Consider the following 14,845-nt stretch of genomic DNA (forward strand, 5'->3'; position numbering starts at 1 on the left):
AATCTACGCCGGGGGAACTCTTCCGTGCGAGAATACGCTATCCAGTTCCGTACCCTGGCTTCGGAACTTTCCTGGAATGATGCAGCCCTGTCCGCAGCCTTTAAAAAGGGACTCTCCGCTCACGTTAAGGACGCTCGGGACCTGCCGCCTACCTTGAGTGGTCTCATCACTTTGGCCACCCCAATTGATGTGCGATTTAGGGAGCGTGCTGAAGAGTTACGTCTAGAACAACCCCAAGACCGCCCACAATGTCTTCCCCGTCTGGCACCTACTTTTCATAGGCCGCTCCAGCCTCCTGTAGCATCATCTGCAGAGGAGACTATGGAGGTGGACAGGGCCAGACTCTCTTCTCAGGAACGTTTTAGAAGACGTCAGGGAAACCTTTGCCTGTATTGTGCCAGCCCTGAGCACTTCCTTGGGGCATGTCCCATCCGTCCCCAGCATCCGGGAAACGCCAGCACCTAGGCTACTTGGAAGAAGCGTCCCTAGGTGTAACCAAAGCTTCTCCACTTCTGATTCCTGTTCTTCTCAGTGTTGGTACCCATACCCAGATCCAGGTTTCAGCTTTCTTGGACTCCGGTTCTGTAGGGAACTTTGTGGATGCCGCTCTGGTCTCCCGGCATCACATCCCCGTGGTTCGTCTTGAAAAGCCTTTGGTCAACTCGTCTGTCAGTGGCCAAATCCTCTCTGACCCGGTCCAGTACTGTACCAAGCCTCTGTCCATACAAGTCGGTGTGCTGCACAGGGAGAGTTTGTCTTTTTATGTACTTCCGCGGTCCACGTCCTCCATCCTGTTGGGTCTACCATGGTTGCAGCTCCACGCACCCGTTCTTGACTGGAAGACGGAGGAGATCCTTCGGTGGGGACCTGATTGTCAGTCTCGCTGTATGAAGATGTCTCTTCCAGTACCAGTCCTGGTTTCTTCTGTGGCTCCCAAGGCCCTGGAGGGCCTTCCTGCTTGCTATCAGGACTTTTCTGATGTCTTTTCTAAGAAGCAAGCCGAGACGTTGCCGCCTCACCGTCCCAACGACTGTCCCGTAGATCTACTGACGGGTACATCTCCTCCGCGGAGAGGAATTATTCTATAGGGGACAGAGAACTGTTGGCAAGTAAGCTCGCCTTAGAAGAGTGGCGTTACCTCCTGGAGGGAACTCGGTTTCTGGTCAACATCTATATGGACCACAAGAACCTCCTCTACCTCCAAACTGCTCAGCGACTCAATCCATGTCAAGCTCGCTGGTCACTCTTCTTTGCCCGGTTCGATTTCCTTATTCATTTCCGCCTAGCCGAGAAGAACATCAAGCCTGGCGCCCTTTCTCGTGCCTCGGATGTCATTGGGGAGGAACCGGCTCCTCAGTATGTCATCCCTCCTGACCGACTGGTACTGGCTGCGCAGGTTCGTTTCTAAATTCTGGCGTTCTCTCTGCAACCAACTTCAGGTGAAATTGACTTCTCTTACGCTTATCACCCCCAGTCTAATGGACAAGTGGAAAGAGTTAATCAGACCCTGGGCTGCTATCTACACCATTTTGTTTCTGCTCGTCAAGACGATTGGTCCTCTCTGTTACCATGGGCAGAGTTCTCTTATAACTCCTTGGACTCTACATCCGCAGGGTCCTCCCCATTTTTTGTTAATTACCTCCTCTACCCATGCCCGTGCCATCGGAAGTCCCTGCTGTTGAGGAATTGGTACGGGACTTTAAGACCATTTGGAAACAGACTCGTCTTTCATAAATACAGGCTTCGGCTCGAACCAAGTCTCAGGCCGATAAAAGACGCAGACCTCCTCCTGTCTTCAATCCTGGTGACAAAGTCTGGTTGTCCTCCAAGTATGTCCGACTTAAGATTCCTGGCTACAAGCTTGGTCCTCGTGTCCTGGGTCCCTTCGAGGTGCTGAATCGCGTCAATCCAGTCTCCTACAAGTTGTGCCTTCCTCCCACCATGCGCATCCCGAACTCCTTCCATGTCTCTCTTCCATGTCTCTCTCAAGCCTGTCATCTTGAACCGCTTCTCCGACAACTTTCTCCTCCTGCTCCTGTGGCCGTCTCCTCTGATATTTATGAGGTTAAGGAAATCCTGGATATGAAGACAGTGAGGGGTAAGCGGTTCTTCTTGGTTGACTCGAAGGGGTTCGGGCCGGAGGAGAGATCTTGGGAACCTGAGGACAATATCCTGGACCAGGACGTTTTGCAGAAATTCCTTCAGCCCAGGAAGAGAGGGAGGCCGAAGGGGGGTGGTATCTCGGGTCGCGGGCTCACCCGTGCCTCTCACCCCACGCCAGCGCGCCGCAGGCGCGACTCACGGACCCCGGCTCCTGCTCCAGCTTCTGCGCTCCCCGCCGTGGCTGCTCCATCATCTTTGGCTGTGCGCGCGCATCCCCAACTCCTAGGGTGCGCACGCACCGGCTTCTGCAGATTTAAAGGGCCAGCACGCCATTAATTGGCGCTGACCATCCCAGGTAATCTATTTAATCCTGCCTCTTCCTGTGATCCCTGCCGGATCTTTGTGCTTAGTTTATGCCGTGTGCTATTTCTGTGTATTCCCGTTGTGACCCCGGTTCTGCCTTTGACATCGCTCCTTTGCCGCCTGCCTTGACCTATTGCTACATCTCTGACTCCGATCCTGTGCTGCCTGTCCTGACCTGCTGCCTGTCCCCGACTACTACGAGACTGCCTGCCGTTTCTGTACTTCGACCTTGGCTGCCACTGCGGACAAGTCACGTCTGTGGAACGACCTGGTGGTACCACTCCACAGCTTGTCTAACCCGCTTTGCGGCAGGCTCTGGTGAAAACCAGGTACCACTTAGACTCCGGTCCCAGGTAGTGGCTTGTGTCATCGTCCACAGTGGTCCAGATGATCCACAACCTTGAAGCCTGACAACCAACAATAAAAATTACAGTCCAATCCATTCTTCATGGTGGGAAAACTTGCAAAATCATCCTGGGATCAAATCCTTATTTCCCATACTGTGTATAAGGCCTAAGGCACACAAGCTTGCTCAGAGGCCTTGATCCAGCCACACAAACTGTGGAAAGGTCATATCCTTCTATTAGCAGGTTTGTGATGCAGTGCATGTACCATTTCGCACTTTGTGGGCTGCATGCACACGTGTTCCGTGAATGGGGCCAAATGCTACTAAATACAGCGTTCTATTGCAAGTTCCCAAGGAATGTCTACATTGTAGTTCATTTGAAGAAATTAACTACTGAAACTTATCACATACATCTGGGATACATAGTCATAAAAAAAAAAGTTTGGAAATCCCCTTTAACTGACGAAGCAAGCCTATCCCTATTTGGCTTTCAAAACTTCTGTCGATTTTACTGTGACTTTTTTTTTTTTATTCATTCTTTCCAGCACTGCTTATTGAGGGGAAAATGACAGTCTTCATTGCCATACAATGCCATACGAGTCTCCGAGGGTAATAGAGGTGCTCCTCTTTATTTCAGTGGTCTATGAACTGGGGCTGTCAAAGCATGCTGGGAGTTGTAGTATGATAACATAACATCTGATGGAGACGTTTTCTCTTCATAGCACTTTCAGAAGAGCCCCTAACATACCTCCCAACTGTCCCAGATCTAGCAGCATAGTGCCGGTTTGGAGATCTACCTTACTGTTCATGACAGCAGGTGTTACCTCCTAGGCTTCAGCCCTAACTCCATTCTCTGGAAACAGACAGGGGCACATTTATCATAGGCCAGCGCTTAGACCGCCAGCTTTTGATGGTGCTATGACCAGAACACTTCTTCACCAGGTTTGACCTGGTGTAGAATTGTCCCATAGCCTGTGAATGAAAAAGCCACTGCACAACCCAGCACTGCCCCCTCCCCACCCAACCGTGTAGAGGTACCATTGAGATAAAGGGAGCCATCGGCAAATGCATCACTTTTCACTGGTGAACATGATGGAGGCACAATAGACTCTTATCAAGAATCTTTGGTTCAGTTAAAATGACTGACCCATGGAAAATGCAATGTATTTAACCAGGCTATCTCAAACTGCTCCAAACTACAAGGCTGCCAATGCCGCCACAAATTTCTTATAATGTGTGGGGGGCCAGGATATTAAGTAGTTTACCAATATATTGTATTAAAAGTTCTACACTGCTTTCCTGAAATGTAAAGAAATGCTCCTGGTTCAGAAACGTCTTTTATCACAAGAGCTATCGATCCAGTCCATAAAATGGCTGGAGATGGAGGTTCATGTGTTCTCTAACTGTGCAGTATTCATGACTACAAGCTTAAGGTCCTCGAAGAGAGATTGCTTATGGACATAGATCACATGATCCTCCATCTGGATCCATTTTATGGACAGGAATGGCTAGATTATAATCCAGCCAAAAGATATTTCTGAATTGGGGGGCTTTACTGTACATATCTAGAAAGTGATGTTGAAAAGGATCAAGGATTGTAAACCAAGCACACTACTGGTGCCCCCGTTAAAAAGATTAAAAGGCTTTAGAGATTATGCAAATGAGCATGAAGCCTCTCGGGTTCATTTGCATAATTAAAAAAAACAGGGCATAAGAGGTTTAAAGAAGAGCCAAGGGGCACACACCAGTATGTCGGTATGCTTGGTTTACAGCCCTTCATCCCAGTGGTAGATTTCCTTTAATAGGAACCTGTCAGCAAAAATTTACTTAATAAATCACTACCAGTATGTCATCAAGCAGCTGAACACCTTCTAGATCATGTCAATTTCATGGTCCAGTGTGTTGGCATTGTCTAGTAAAATCACATGTAATGACATGACATTGAAATGACATGTAATTTGCTTTTATAAAGTCAAGCATTCCTCACTTCGGAATGCCCTCTTCACTGTAATTGATGGCCCTAGGTCCAGACACATCACTAACCAGATCTCCTTCATTCTGAGGTGAGGAGGGCTTGACTTCAATGCTGAGCTCTCCGCCTCCATGACTTTATACAACCAATTTACAGCTCACTTCAAACTTGATTTTCTGAATGATGCCACCACACTGAGCTATGAAAGAAACACGATCTGGAAGGTGTTAATCTGCTTTACAGCATACTCATAATGGTGAATTAGGTCAATTTCTGATGACAGCACCATATTTTACAGAACAGGGTTCCTCTAATGGTATTTAGAGTCACTTATGAAATATGGATCCTAGTAGTAGTTACTTTTCATTAATTCCCTTTAAGGAGCAGTGGGGATGATTAACAAAGTAAAATATGACAGAATTGTGCCAAATGTATCATTTGTTTTAGTGAATGGATAGTATGGTTAAAGAAAAGTCCATCATGTCGTACCTTTACTTCTACTGTGTTTATTAATATAAATGCCATGTGTGAACGCAGCCTTGGGGTTAGAAAATCCTTTGGGGCATCAAATGAGACCAGAAGACTAACTTTTCTCCTCCAGAAGTACCGTAGCTTGTAGAAACAATTCTAACAGGGCTAAAGTGACCAACGTTCAATCTTGGATAAGTAAGGCCCATCAATACCATTCTGTCAGTAAAAAAATATATATAAACATATCTAGCCCATTGGCTGCATTCACATGTGACATTTACTTTGCAATTTGCCTAATACATTGCTGTAAATATCCCGTCTTTTTTTACATGCTTCAATATGTTCTGCCCTTACCACCGCTTGGGGTAGGAAATCCATAGTTTAACTTCTAAGAGCCCTTTCCTACGTAAAGAAATCATGCGCTTGTGTGCATTAAAGGACATCTACCATGAGATTTACTGATGGTAGATGTCCCAAACCTACTTGCTTGCCCCGTCTGTCAGGGGATGATCTTGCGTTTATGAAGTCCTACGGCATCGGCATTGTTCTAAACAAATTCACAATATTTCTAGCCACAAAGACATCACAATTTGGTTTAAATCTATGGTACCAGTCATTTCCAGCTTGCAGTTGTGTAACTAGGAGAGGCAGGTACCCATAGGCTTCCCATGTAAAAAAAAATATACATATTTATATACTCACCCATGCAAGTTACAATCACACATTTATACACTCATGCATACACATACAGACACCATTCACCGTATACACCTACAACATATACACATCACAGATACAGCATATATACGATGTATATGTTATATACATATTATGCTGTACAATGTGTATATAATAGTGCACATCCTGGTGTGCCAAGTCGGATGATGGGGCCCCATGACATTGCTGGCCCCATAGCAGCTGTTGTGGCTACTACCTCTGTAATTACACCCCTCCCAGCTTGTCTCCTATGCTGGTATTTGCTAGGCCTGAAGCTGAATTGAGATCTGGTGAGGGCAAACACTTTCAGCTTAGAAGGGCCATTTACACTCTAAAAAAGTGCACGGTTTGGGGAAAATTTGCCAAATAGGTGGTATAAAGTTATCAAAAAAGTTTTTTGTGCAGCTCACCCACTCGTCACGCTTCTTTCAAGGGGTCCACATCGAGAGAATCTTTTAATCACGTATAGCTGTCACGTGCATAGAGTGCTCGCGTCCCACCGCTTGGACTGCAGGCAAGGTTCATAGGTTTCGGAAAAACGAGCAGACGCGGCACATCTTCTAAAATGTTGAAATTTATTTGGTCATCTTAAAAAGTTGCGGTGAGGTAGAGGTATCGCCTACGCGTTTCGAGCACGTCCGTGCTCTTAGTCATGGCATATAATCTACTACAAAGGTAAAATATTTAAAACCATCAACCACCAATCACCGTTCAAAGGGGTGTGTACACATTCGTAGCAACGACGTCACACGGGGGAGTGTACTTCCCGTGTCGTCATCGCACGGATGCGATCTGTTAACATAAACAATATAATAGATTAACAACATTTGGAGTGAACCACGTAAATCCATACCGGGCAATTCATTTTATAAATGTGAAAAGGAATATGCATGAAGGTATGAGATTCAATATTGAAGACAAACGGCTAATATGTGAATATGTAGTTATTTTCAAAAGAAAAGAGAAAGGTCTGACCTTACATTCAGTCCTGCAGGAGTTCTAGTGCCCAGTTCAAAAATCCAAAAGGCTTCACGTTTCAGGAGAGTCCTACGTCTGTCCCCTCCTCTTTTACCCCTATGAATTTTCTCTAAACCAAAGAAACGGAAAGCAGAGATATCACCTGTATGAATAGAGACGAAGTGTCTGGACGCTCCGGACATATTGTTTTCCATGCTTTTGGAGCAGTCTCGTATATGCTCTGCAATCCGAGTCTTGAGTTTCCTAGTAGTGCAACCTACATAGGACAAGTTGCATTCTTCACACCTAATGACATAAATTATAAATGTGGAATCACAATTAATAAATGTTTTAATCAGGTGCGATTTGGTGTCATTGTGAGAAGAAAGAGTAGTTATTTGTTTTGCGAATTGGCATACATTGCATCGTGTCGACCCACAACGATAAAAGCCTTTTGTGCTTAACCAGGTTCTGCTATCATCTTTGTTGGTGCAATTCTGAAAGAGACTAGGGGATAATTTTGAGCCCAAAGTAGGGCCCTTTTTAGAAACAAAATTACAACCATTTTTAAGTATCAAATTCAGTTTATCATCTTGGTATAAGATTGGAAGATTCTTCCTTAAAATGTTTATTATAAGGGGAAAATCTACACTAAACTGTGTAGAAAAAGTAACATTGGAATGTTGTGGTTTACTGGAATTACATTTGTTTCCCTTGGTTTTTAAAAGATCCTGTCGATCCTTAGATGCAGCAATATTGAACGCTCTATTAATGGACCATTGTGGGTAGTCCCTGGACAGAAGCCTCTGACCTAGGAGTTTAGCTTGATTCAGGAAATCCGACTCGTCTGTACACGCTCTCCTAAGTCTAATGAATTCCCCTACCGGTATGGCTTTAATCGTGTGGGCTGGATGGCTGCTATTCGCACTTAAAACTGTGTTCCCCGCTGTTTCTTTTCTGAATAAGGTCGTTATGACTCTATGTTCTGATACACATCCCTTTAACTTAAGGTCCAAAAAGGCTACCTCTCTCTTATTGGATTCAAACGTAAAATTAAGGTTGGCATTATTGGTGTTTAGATGGGTGACAAAGCCTGGCACGGACGACACATCCCCCGACCACACAATGAGTATGTCGTCGATGTATCGCCCGTACCAGGCAATGCTCCCCAAAAATGGATTCAGTTCTGAATAAATAAATTCCTCCTCCCACCATGACATGAAAAGGTTAGCCAATGAGGGTGAAAAGCGTGCCCCCATTGGCGCCCCTTTAATCTGTACAAAAAAGACACCGTCAAAAGAAAAGAAATTATGTGTGAGTAAGTATTTCGTCACATCAATCAAGAACTCACATAGTTCTACAGAATATAAACTTGATTTATATAAGTGATGTGCCAACGCGATTAATGCAAGGTCATGGGGGATGGAGCTATACAGGGAGCTGACATCACATGTAACCCATGCAAACCCCTCTTCCCACACAAAATTGTTGAAGACTCTCAGAACCTCCTTGCTGTCCCTCAGGTAACCCGGTAATTTTAGGACCAGAGGTTGCAATAACCTATCCAGCCATTCGCATAGATGCTCATTCAATGATCCTATTCCCGATATAATCGGTCTGAGGGAAGGCGGGAAGGTGTTCTTATGGATCTTGGGTAACCCATGGAATATTGGTATGACTGGGTGAGGGGGGCAGAACGCATCTTTGCTGTTTTCGGGTATAATGCCTAGGGCTATCCCCTCTTGTACAATGTCAGCGATTTGTTTCTGAAATGTCGTTGTAGGGTCTGTGTCTATCCTTCTGTATGTCAATTTGTCGTCCAAAATGCTCATGGCTAGTTTCCTGTATAGATTTCTATCCAAAGCTACCACCTTACCCCCCTTATCTGCCATTTTTATAACGACTTGTTTTTTAGACTCTAACTCAGTGAGTGCTCTCTTTAAACGTGGGGCTAAGTTGCCACCCTGCGGTGGATGTCCCTCTCTATATAAATTTATCAGGTCCCGCTCAACAACTTGTTGAAATTCATCCATCGCACGTACTCTGGCGTTGACCGGATAAAAGAATTTGTTGGAAGATATGTTAGATATTGTATGTATATGTCTTTCACACTCAGTGATAGTTCTAAGATTGTTGAGATCCAAAAGAGTGCACTGGTCCTTGAATCCCAGGTCCGTGTACTCGTTTTCAATCTCAACATTTTGATGGTATGTGGTGTCTGAATTTACATCACATTCAAAAAAATGCCGTTTAACTGTTAGGGTTCTAACAAAACGGTTTACATCTAACAATGTGTTAAAGACGTTAAACCGTTCCGAAGGTGCAAAATTCAAACCCTTTTCGAGCACACAGATCTGGTCCCTGGAAAAAATGCAGGCAGATAAATTTAAGAAACTACTGTCCCCTGACTCCCCCTTTTCCAGAGGGAGGTGAGTCAGCGTTGTCCTTTCCTCTTGCTTCTCGTCACATAGTCGCAACTTTTTAAGATGACCAAATAAATTTCAACATTTTAGAAGATGTGCCGCGTCTGCTCGTTTTTCCGAAACCTATGAACCTTGCCTGCAGTCCAAGCGGTGGGACGCGAGCACTCTATGCACGTGACAGCTATACGTGATTAAAAGATTCTCTCGATGTGGACCCCTTGAAAGAAGCGTGACGAGTGGGTGAGCTGCACAAAAAACTTTTTTGACTACTCACATATTTGTTGTTTGGACGTGTGCATGCTCCCCAGTCACTGAATTGTTTTTGGGGATTACCGGTGTAACTGACTGGCTACACATATCATCCACAGCGGGATTTAATCAATTACACTTACCTGATTTCATACCACGTTTTCCTTCATCGAAGTAATTGTCGAGGGATCTCCCTTTGGCTTAAACATCAACATGGAATCTGATGAAACACAACCAGCCTTCATCACGGAGAACACATTGGATGCCAGAAACCGCAAACTAGCGGAAGTGTTCAATGTGAATATAGATGTAGTAGCCACAAACTCCGATCTGAAGACTAGGATGCACCAATTGGAAAAACTTTCTCTCCAAGAATTAAGGACCTGGTGGGACCACAACTCACTCAATTCATACCTGTTGAAAAATATGATCCCACGGGGCCTAAGAATGAGAAAAAGACCAACCACAGTCTACAGCGAGGATTTCCTGAATAAATGGGACAATATACTTTCGGACTGTTCATTTGCCTTAATTAGGCTTATAGTGGAGGAGGAGGCTCTCAAACTCCAAACTCTGAAACAGGAGATCAATCGAATGGTTCCTGACCTGGATCAATATAAAGACTTACCGGAATACTTACAATTGAAAGAAAATCTATCGATGGCAACAACTAAATTGGAACAACATATAATGGAAACAAAGAAAAGAAAATTCTTACGTGATTCAGAGGATTATACCTCCGGCCATATCTATACAAAAAGACCCTCAGAAATCTCGACCCCACGATCGATATTGAAGAAGAAATACAGGAAACGTAACAAAGATAAAGGAGCTATGAAAGTTTCTTTCAGTTCATCCGAAATGGACTCAGACACCTCAGCCGGTGAACTGGATAGCTCCCACACTTCTTCTAGGAATACTCCCAGACAAAAGCCGCCAAAAAACAGACCAGGAGAGCAGGCCGTAAACACCGGAGATACCGTTTCAGAACAGAGTCGCGACTATGTGACGAGAAGCAAGAGGAAAGGACAACGCTGACTCACCTCCCTCTGGAAAAGGGGGAGTCAGGGGACAGTAGTTTCTTAAATTTATCTGCCTGCATTTTTTCCAGGGACCAGATCTGTGTGCTCGAAAAGGGTTTGAATTTTGCACCTTCGGAACGGTTTAACGTCTTTAACACATTGTTAGATGTAAACCGTTTTGTTAGAACCCTAACAGTTAAACGGCATTTTTTTGAATGTGATGTAAATTCAGACACCACATACCATCAAAATGTTGAGATTGAAAACGAGTACACGGACCTGGGATTCAAGGACCAGTGCACTCTTTTGGATCTCAACAATCTTAGAACTATCACTGAGTGTGAAAGACATATACATACAATATCTAACATATCTTCCAACAAATTCTTTTATCCGGTCAACGCCAGAGTACGTGCGATGGATGAATTTCAACAAGTTGTTGAGCGGGACCTGATAAATTTATATAGAGAGGGACATCCACCGCAGGGTGGCAACTTAGCCCCACGTTTAAAGAGAGCACTCACTGAGTTAGAGTCTAAAAAACAAGTCGTTATAAAAATGGCAGATAAGGGGGGTAAGGTGGTAGCTTTGGATAGAAATCTATACAGGAAACTAGCCATGAGCATTTTGGACGACAAATTGACATACAGAAGGATAGACACAGACCCTACAACGACATTTCAGAAACAAATCGCTGACATTGTACAAGAGGGGATAGCCCTAGGCATTATACCCGAAAACAGCAAAGATGCGTTCTGCCCCCCTCACCCAGTCATACCAATATTCCATGGGTTACCCAAGATCCATAAGAACACCTTCCCGCCTTCCCTCAGACCGATTATATCGGGAATAGGATCATTGAATGAGCATCTATGCGAATGGCTGGATAGGTTATTGCAACCTCTGGTCCTAAAATTACCGGGTTACCTGAGGGACAGCAAGGAGGTTCTGAGAGTCTTCAACAATTTTGTGTGGGAAGAGGGGTTTGCATGGGTTACATGTGATGTCAGCTCCCTGTATAGCTCCATCCCCCATGACCTTGCATTAATCGCGTTGGCACATCACTTATATAAATCAAGTTTATATTCTGTAGAACTATGTGAGTTCTTGATTGATGTGACGAAATACTTACTCACACATAATTTCTTTTCTTTTGACGGTGTCTTTTTTGTACAGATTAAAGGGGCGCCAATGGGGGCACGCTTTTCACCCTCATTGGCTAACCTTTTCATGTCATGGTGGGAGGAGGAATTTATTTATTCAGAACTGAATCCATTTTTGGGGAGCATTGCCTGGTACGGGCGATACATCGACGACATACTCATTGTGTGGTCGGGGGATGTGTCGTCCGTGCCAGGCTTTGTCACCCATCTAAACACCAATAATGCCAACCTTAATTTTACGTTTGAATCCAATAAGAGAGAGGTAGCCTTTTTGGACCTTAAGTTAAAGGGATGTGTATCAGAACATAGAGTCATAACGACCTTATTCAGAAAAGAAACAGCGGGGAACACAGTTTTAAGTGCGAATAGCAGCCATCCAGCCCACACGATTAAAGCCATACCGGTAGGGGAATTCATTAGACTTAGGAGAGCGTGTACAGACGAGTCGGATTTCCTGAATCAAGCTAAACTCCTAGGTCAGAGGCTTCTGTCCAGGGACTACCCACAATGGTCCATTAATAGAGCGTTCAATATTGCTGCATCTAAGGATCGACAGGATCTTTTAAAAACCAAGGGAAACAAATGTAATTCCAGTAAACCACAACATTCCAATGTTACTTTTTCTACACAGTTTAGTGTAGATTTTCCCCTTATAATAAACATTTTAAGGAAGAATCTTCCAATCTTATACCAAGATGATAAACTGAATTTGATACTTAAAAATGGTTGTAATTTTGTTTCTAAAAAGGGCCCTACTTTGGGCTCAAAATTATCCCCTAGTCTCTTTCAGAATTGCACCAACAAAGATGATAGCAGAACCTGGTTAAGCACAAAAGGCTTTTATCGTTGTGGGTCGACACGATGCAATGTATGCCAATTCGCAAAACAAATAACTACTCTTTCTTCTCACAATGACACCAAATCGCACCTGATTAAAACATTTATTAATTGTGATTCCACATTTATAATTTATGTCATTAGGTGTGAAGCATGCAACTTGTCCTATGTAGGTTGCACTACTAGGAAACTCAAGACTCGGATTGCAGAGCATATACGAGACTGCTCCAAAAGCATGGAAAACAATATGTCCGGAGCGTCCAGACACTTCGTCTCTATTCATACAGGTGATATCTCTGCTTTCCGTTTCTTTGGTTTAGAGAAAATTCATAGGGGTAAAAGAGGAGGGGACAGACGTAGGACTCTCCTGAAACGTGAAGCCTTTTGGATTTTTGAACTGGGCACTAGAACTCCTGCAGGACTGAATGTAAGGTCAGACCTTTCTCTTTTCTTTTGAAAATAACTACATATTCACATATTAGCCGTTTGTCTTCAATATTGAATCTCATACCTTCATGCATATTCCTTTTCACATTTATAAAATGAATTGCCCGGTATGGATTTACGTGGTTCACTCCAAATGTTGTTAATCTATTATATTGTTTATGTTAACAGATCGCATCCGTGCGATGACGACACGGGAAGTACACTCCCCCGTGTGACGTCGTTGCTACGAATGTGTACACACCCCTTTGAACGGTGATTGGTGGTTGATGGTTTTAAATATTTTACCTTTGTAGTAGATTATATGCCATGACTAAGAGCACGGACGTGCTCGAAACGCGTAGGCGATACCTCTACCTCACCGCAACTTTTTAAGATGACCAAATAAATTTCAACATTTTAGAAGATGTGCCGCGTCTGCTCGTTTTTCCGAAAGGTATAAAGTTATACTAGAGAGTGAATGGATGATAAACACTGTTTACCATACATACTTGAGTATAAGCCGACCCGAATATAAGCCAAGGCCCCTAATTTTACCACAAAATACTGGGAAAACTTGTAGACTTGAGTATTAGCCTAGCGTAGAAAATGTATCGGCCACAGCCTCCCCCAGTAATAAAATGGCCTGCAGCCTCCCCGGTTATGAAATGTCCCATGCAGCCTCCCCCAGTAATGAAATGTTCTGCAGCCACCTTCCCCGGTAATGAAATGCTCGCAGCAGTTTTTCCCAGTAATGAAATGCTCTGCAGCAGCCTTCCCCAGTGATTAAATGCCCTGCAGCAGCTTACCCCTGTAATTAAATCCTCTGCAGCAGCTTTCCCCAGAAATGCCCTTTGCAGCCTCCTCCCAGTAATGAAATGCTCTGCAGCAGCCTTTACCGGTAATGAAATGCTCTGCAGCAGCCTACCCCCATAATGAAATGCCCCATGCAGTGCCCCACAGTAATGAAATGCAGCCTCCCCCTTTTTCTATACAGGCCTCCGGCCCTCCAGCCTCCTCTTCCTGTGCTTCCCTGCCTTTAAGCCTCCTCTTTCCATGGCCCCCTTTCCTCCAGCCACCTCTTCCTGTGCTCCCCTGCCTTTAAGCCTCCTCTTTCCGTGGCCTCCTGTCCTTCATCTTCCTCTGATTGTGACTTGGAGGAGGGGCGCCTGACTCCTTTAGACGCGTGAGGAAGTAGCAGGGAGTTGATCCCGTTTCCTCCTGGCCGGATGCTTTGGCTGATCTGCAGCTGTAATGTACTGGACCAGGAGAAGACCAGACGAACCAGTGCAGCCTTAGACAATCTACCAACCACCCGGGACGGCAGGACAGCATCTGAAAACCAGGACTGTCCCACCAAATCCTGGACGGTTGAGAGCTATGAAATGCCCCATGCAGCCCCCCCATGCCCTTCTCATTGTAAAAAAAAATAAACTTACATAGTTACCTTCTGGCGCACTTAAAGCTCTGCTTCACTTGGGCACCCCATACCCACCCCTCTTTAGGTCTTAACCCTTATAATGAATAAGCCCCCAAAATACCCTCAGCTCCCTTTCAACCATATTTCCTAAATCTGCTCCCTATCCTTTTAGTTCACCCCTCTACACCAGTGTTGGCGAACCTATGGCTTGCATGCAGAGAGGGCACACAGCCCTCTCTGCAGGCACAGGTACCATCTCCCCTGCCTTATCAAAGGTCATCATTGGAGCTCCGGCCTGGCAGGAAATAGTGTTGCACGCCGAGTACTCCAATGATCCTGTCCCATTTCAGCCTGAAGCTGATTGGCTCTGCTCTCACTA

Source organism: Engystomops pustulosus, chromosome 6, assembly GCF_040894005.1.
Source record: "Engystomops pustulosus chromosome 6, aEngPut4.maternal, whole genome shotgun sequence".
Classification (NCBI taxonomy): domain Eukaryota; kingdom Metazoa; phylum Chordata; class Amphibia; order Anura; family Leptodactylidae; genus Engystomops; species Engystomops pustulosus.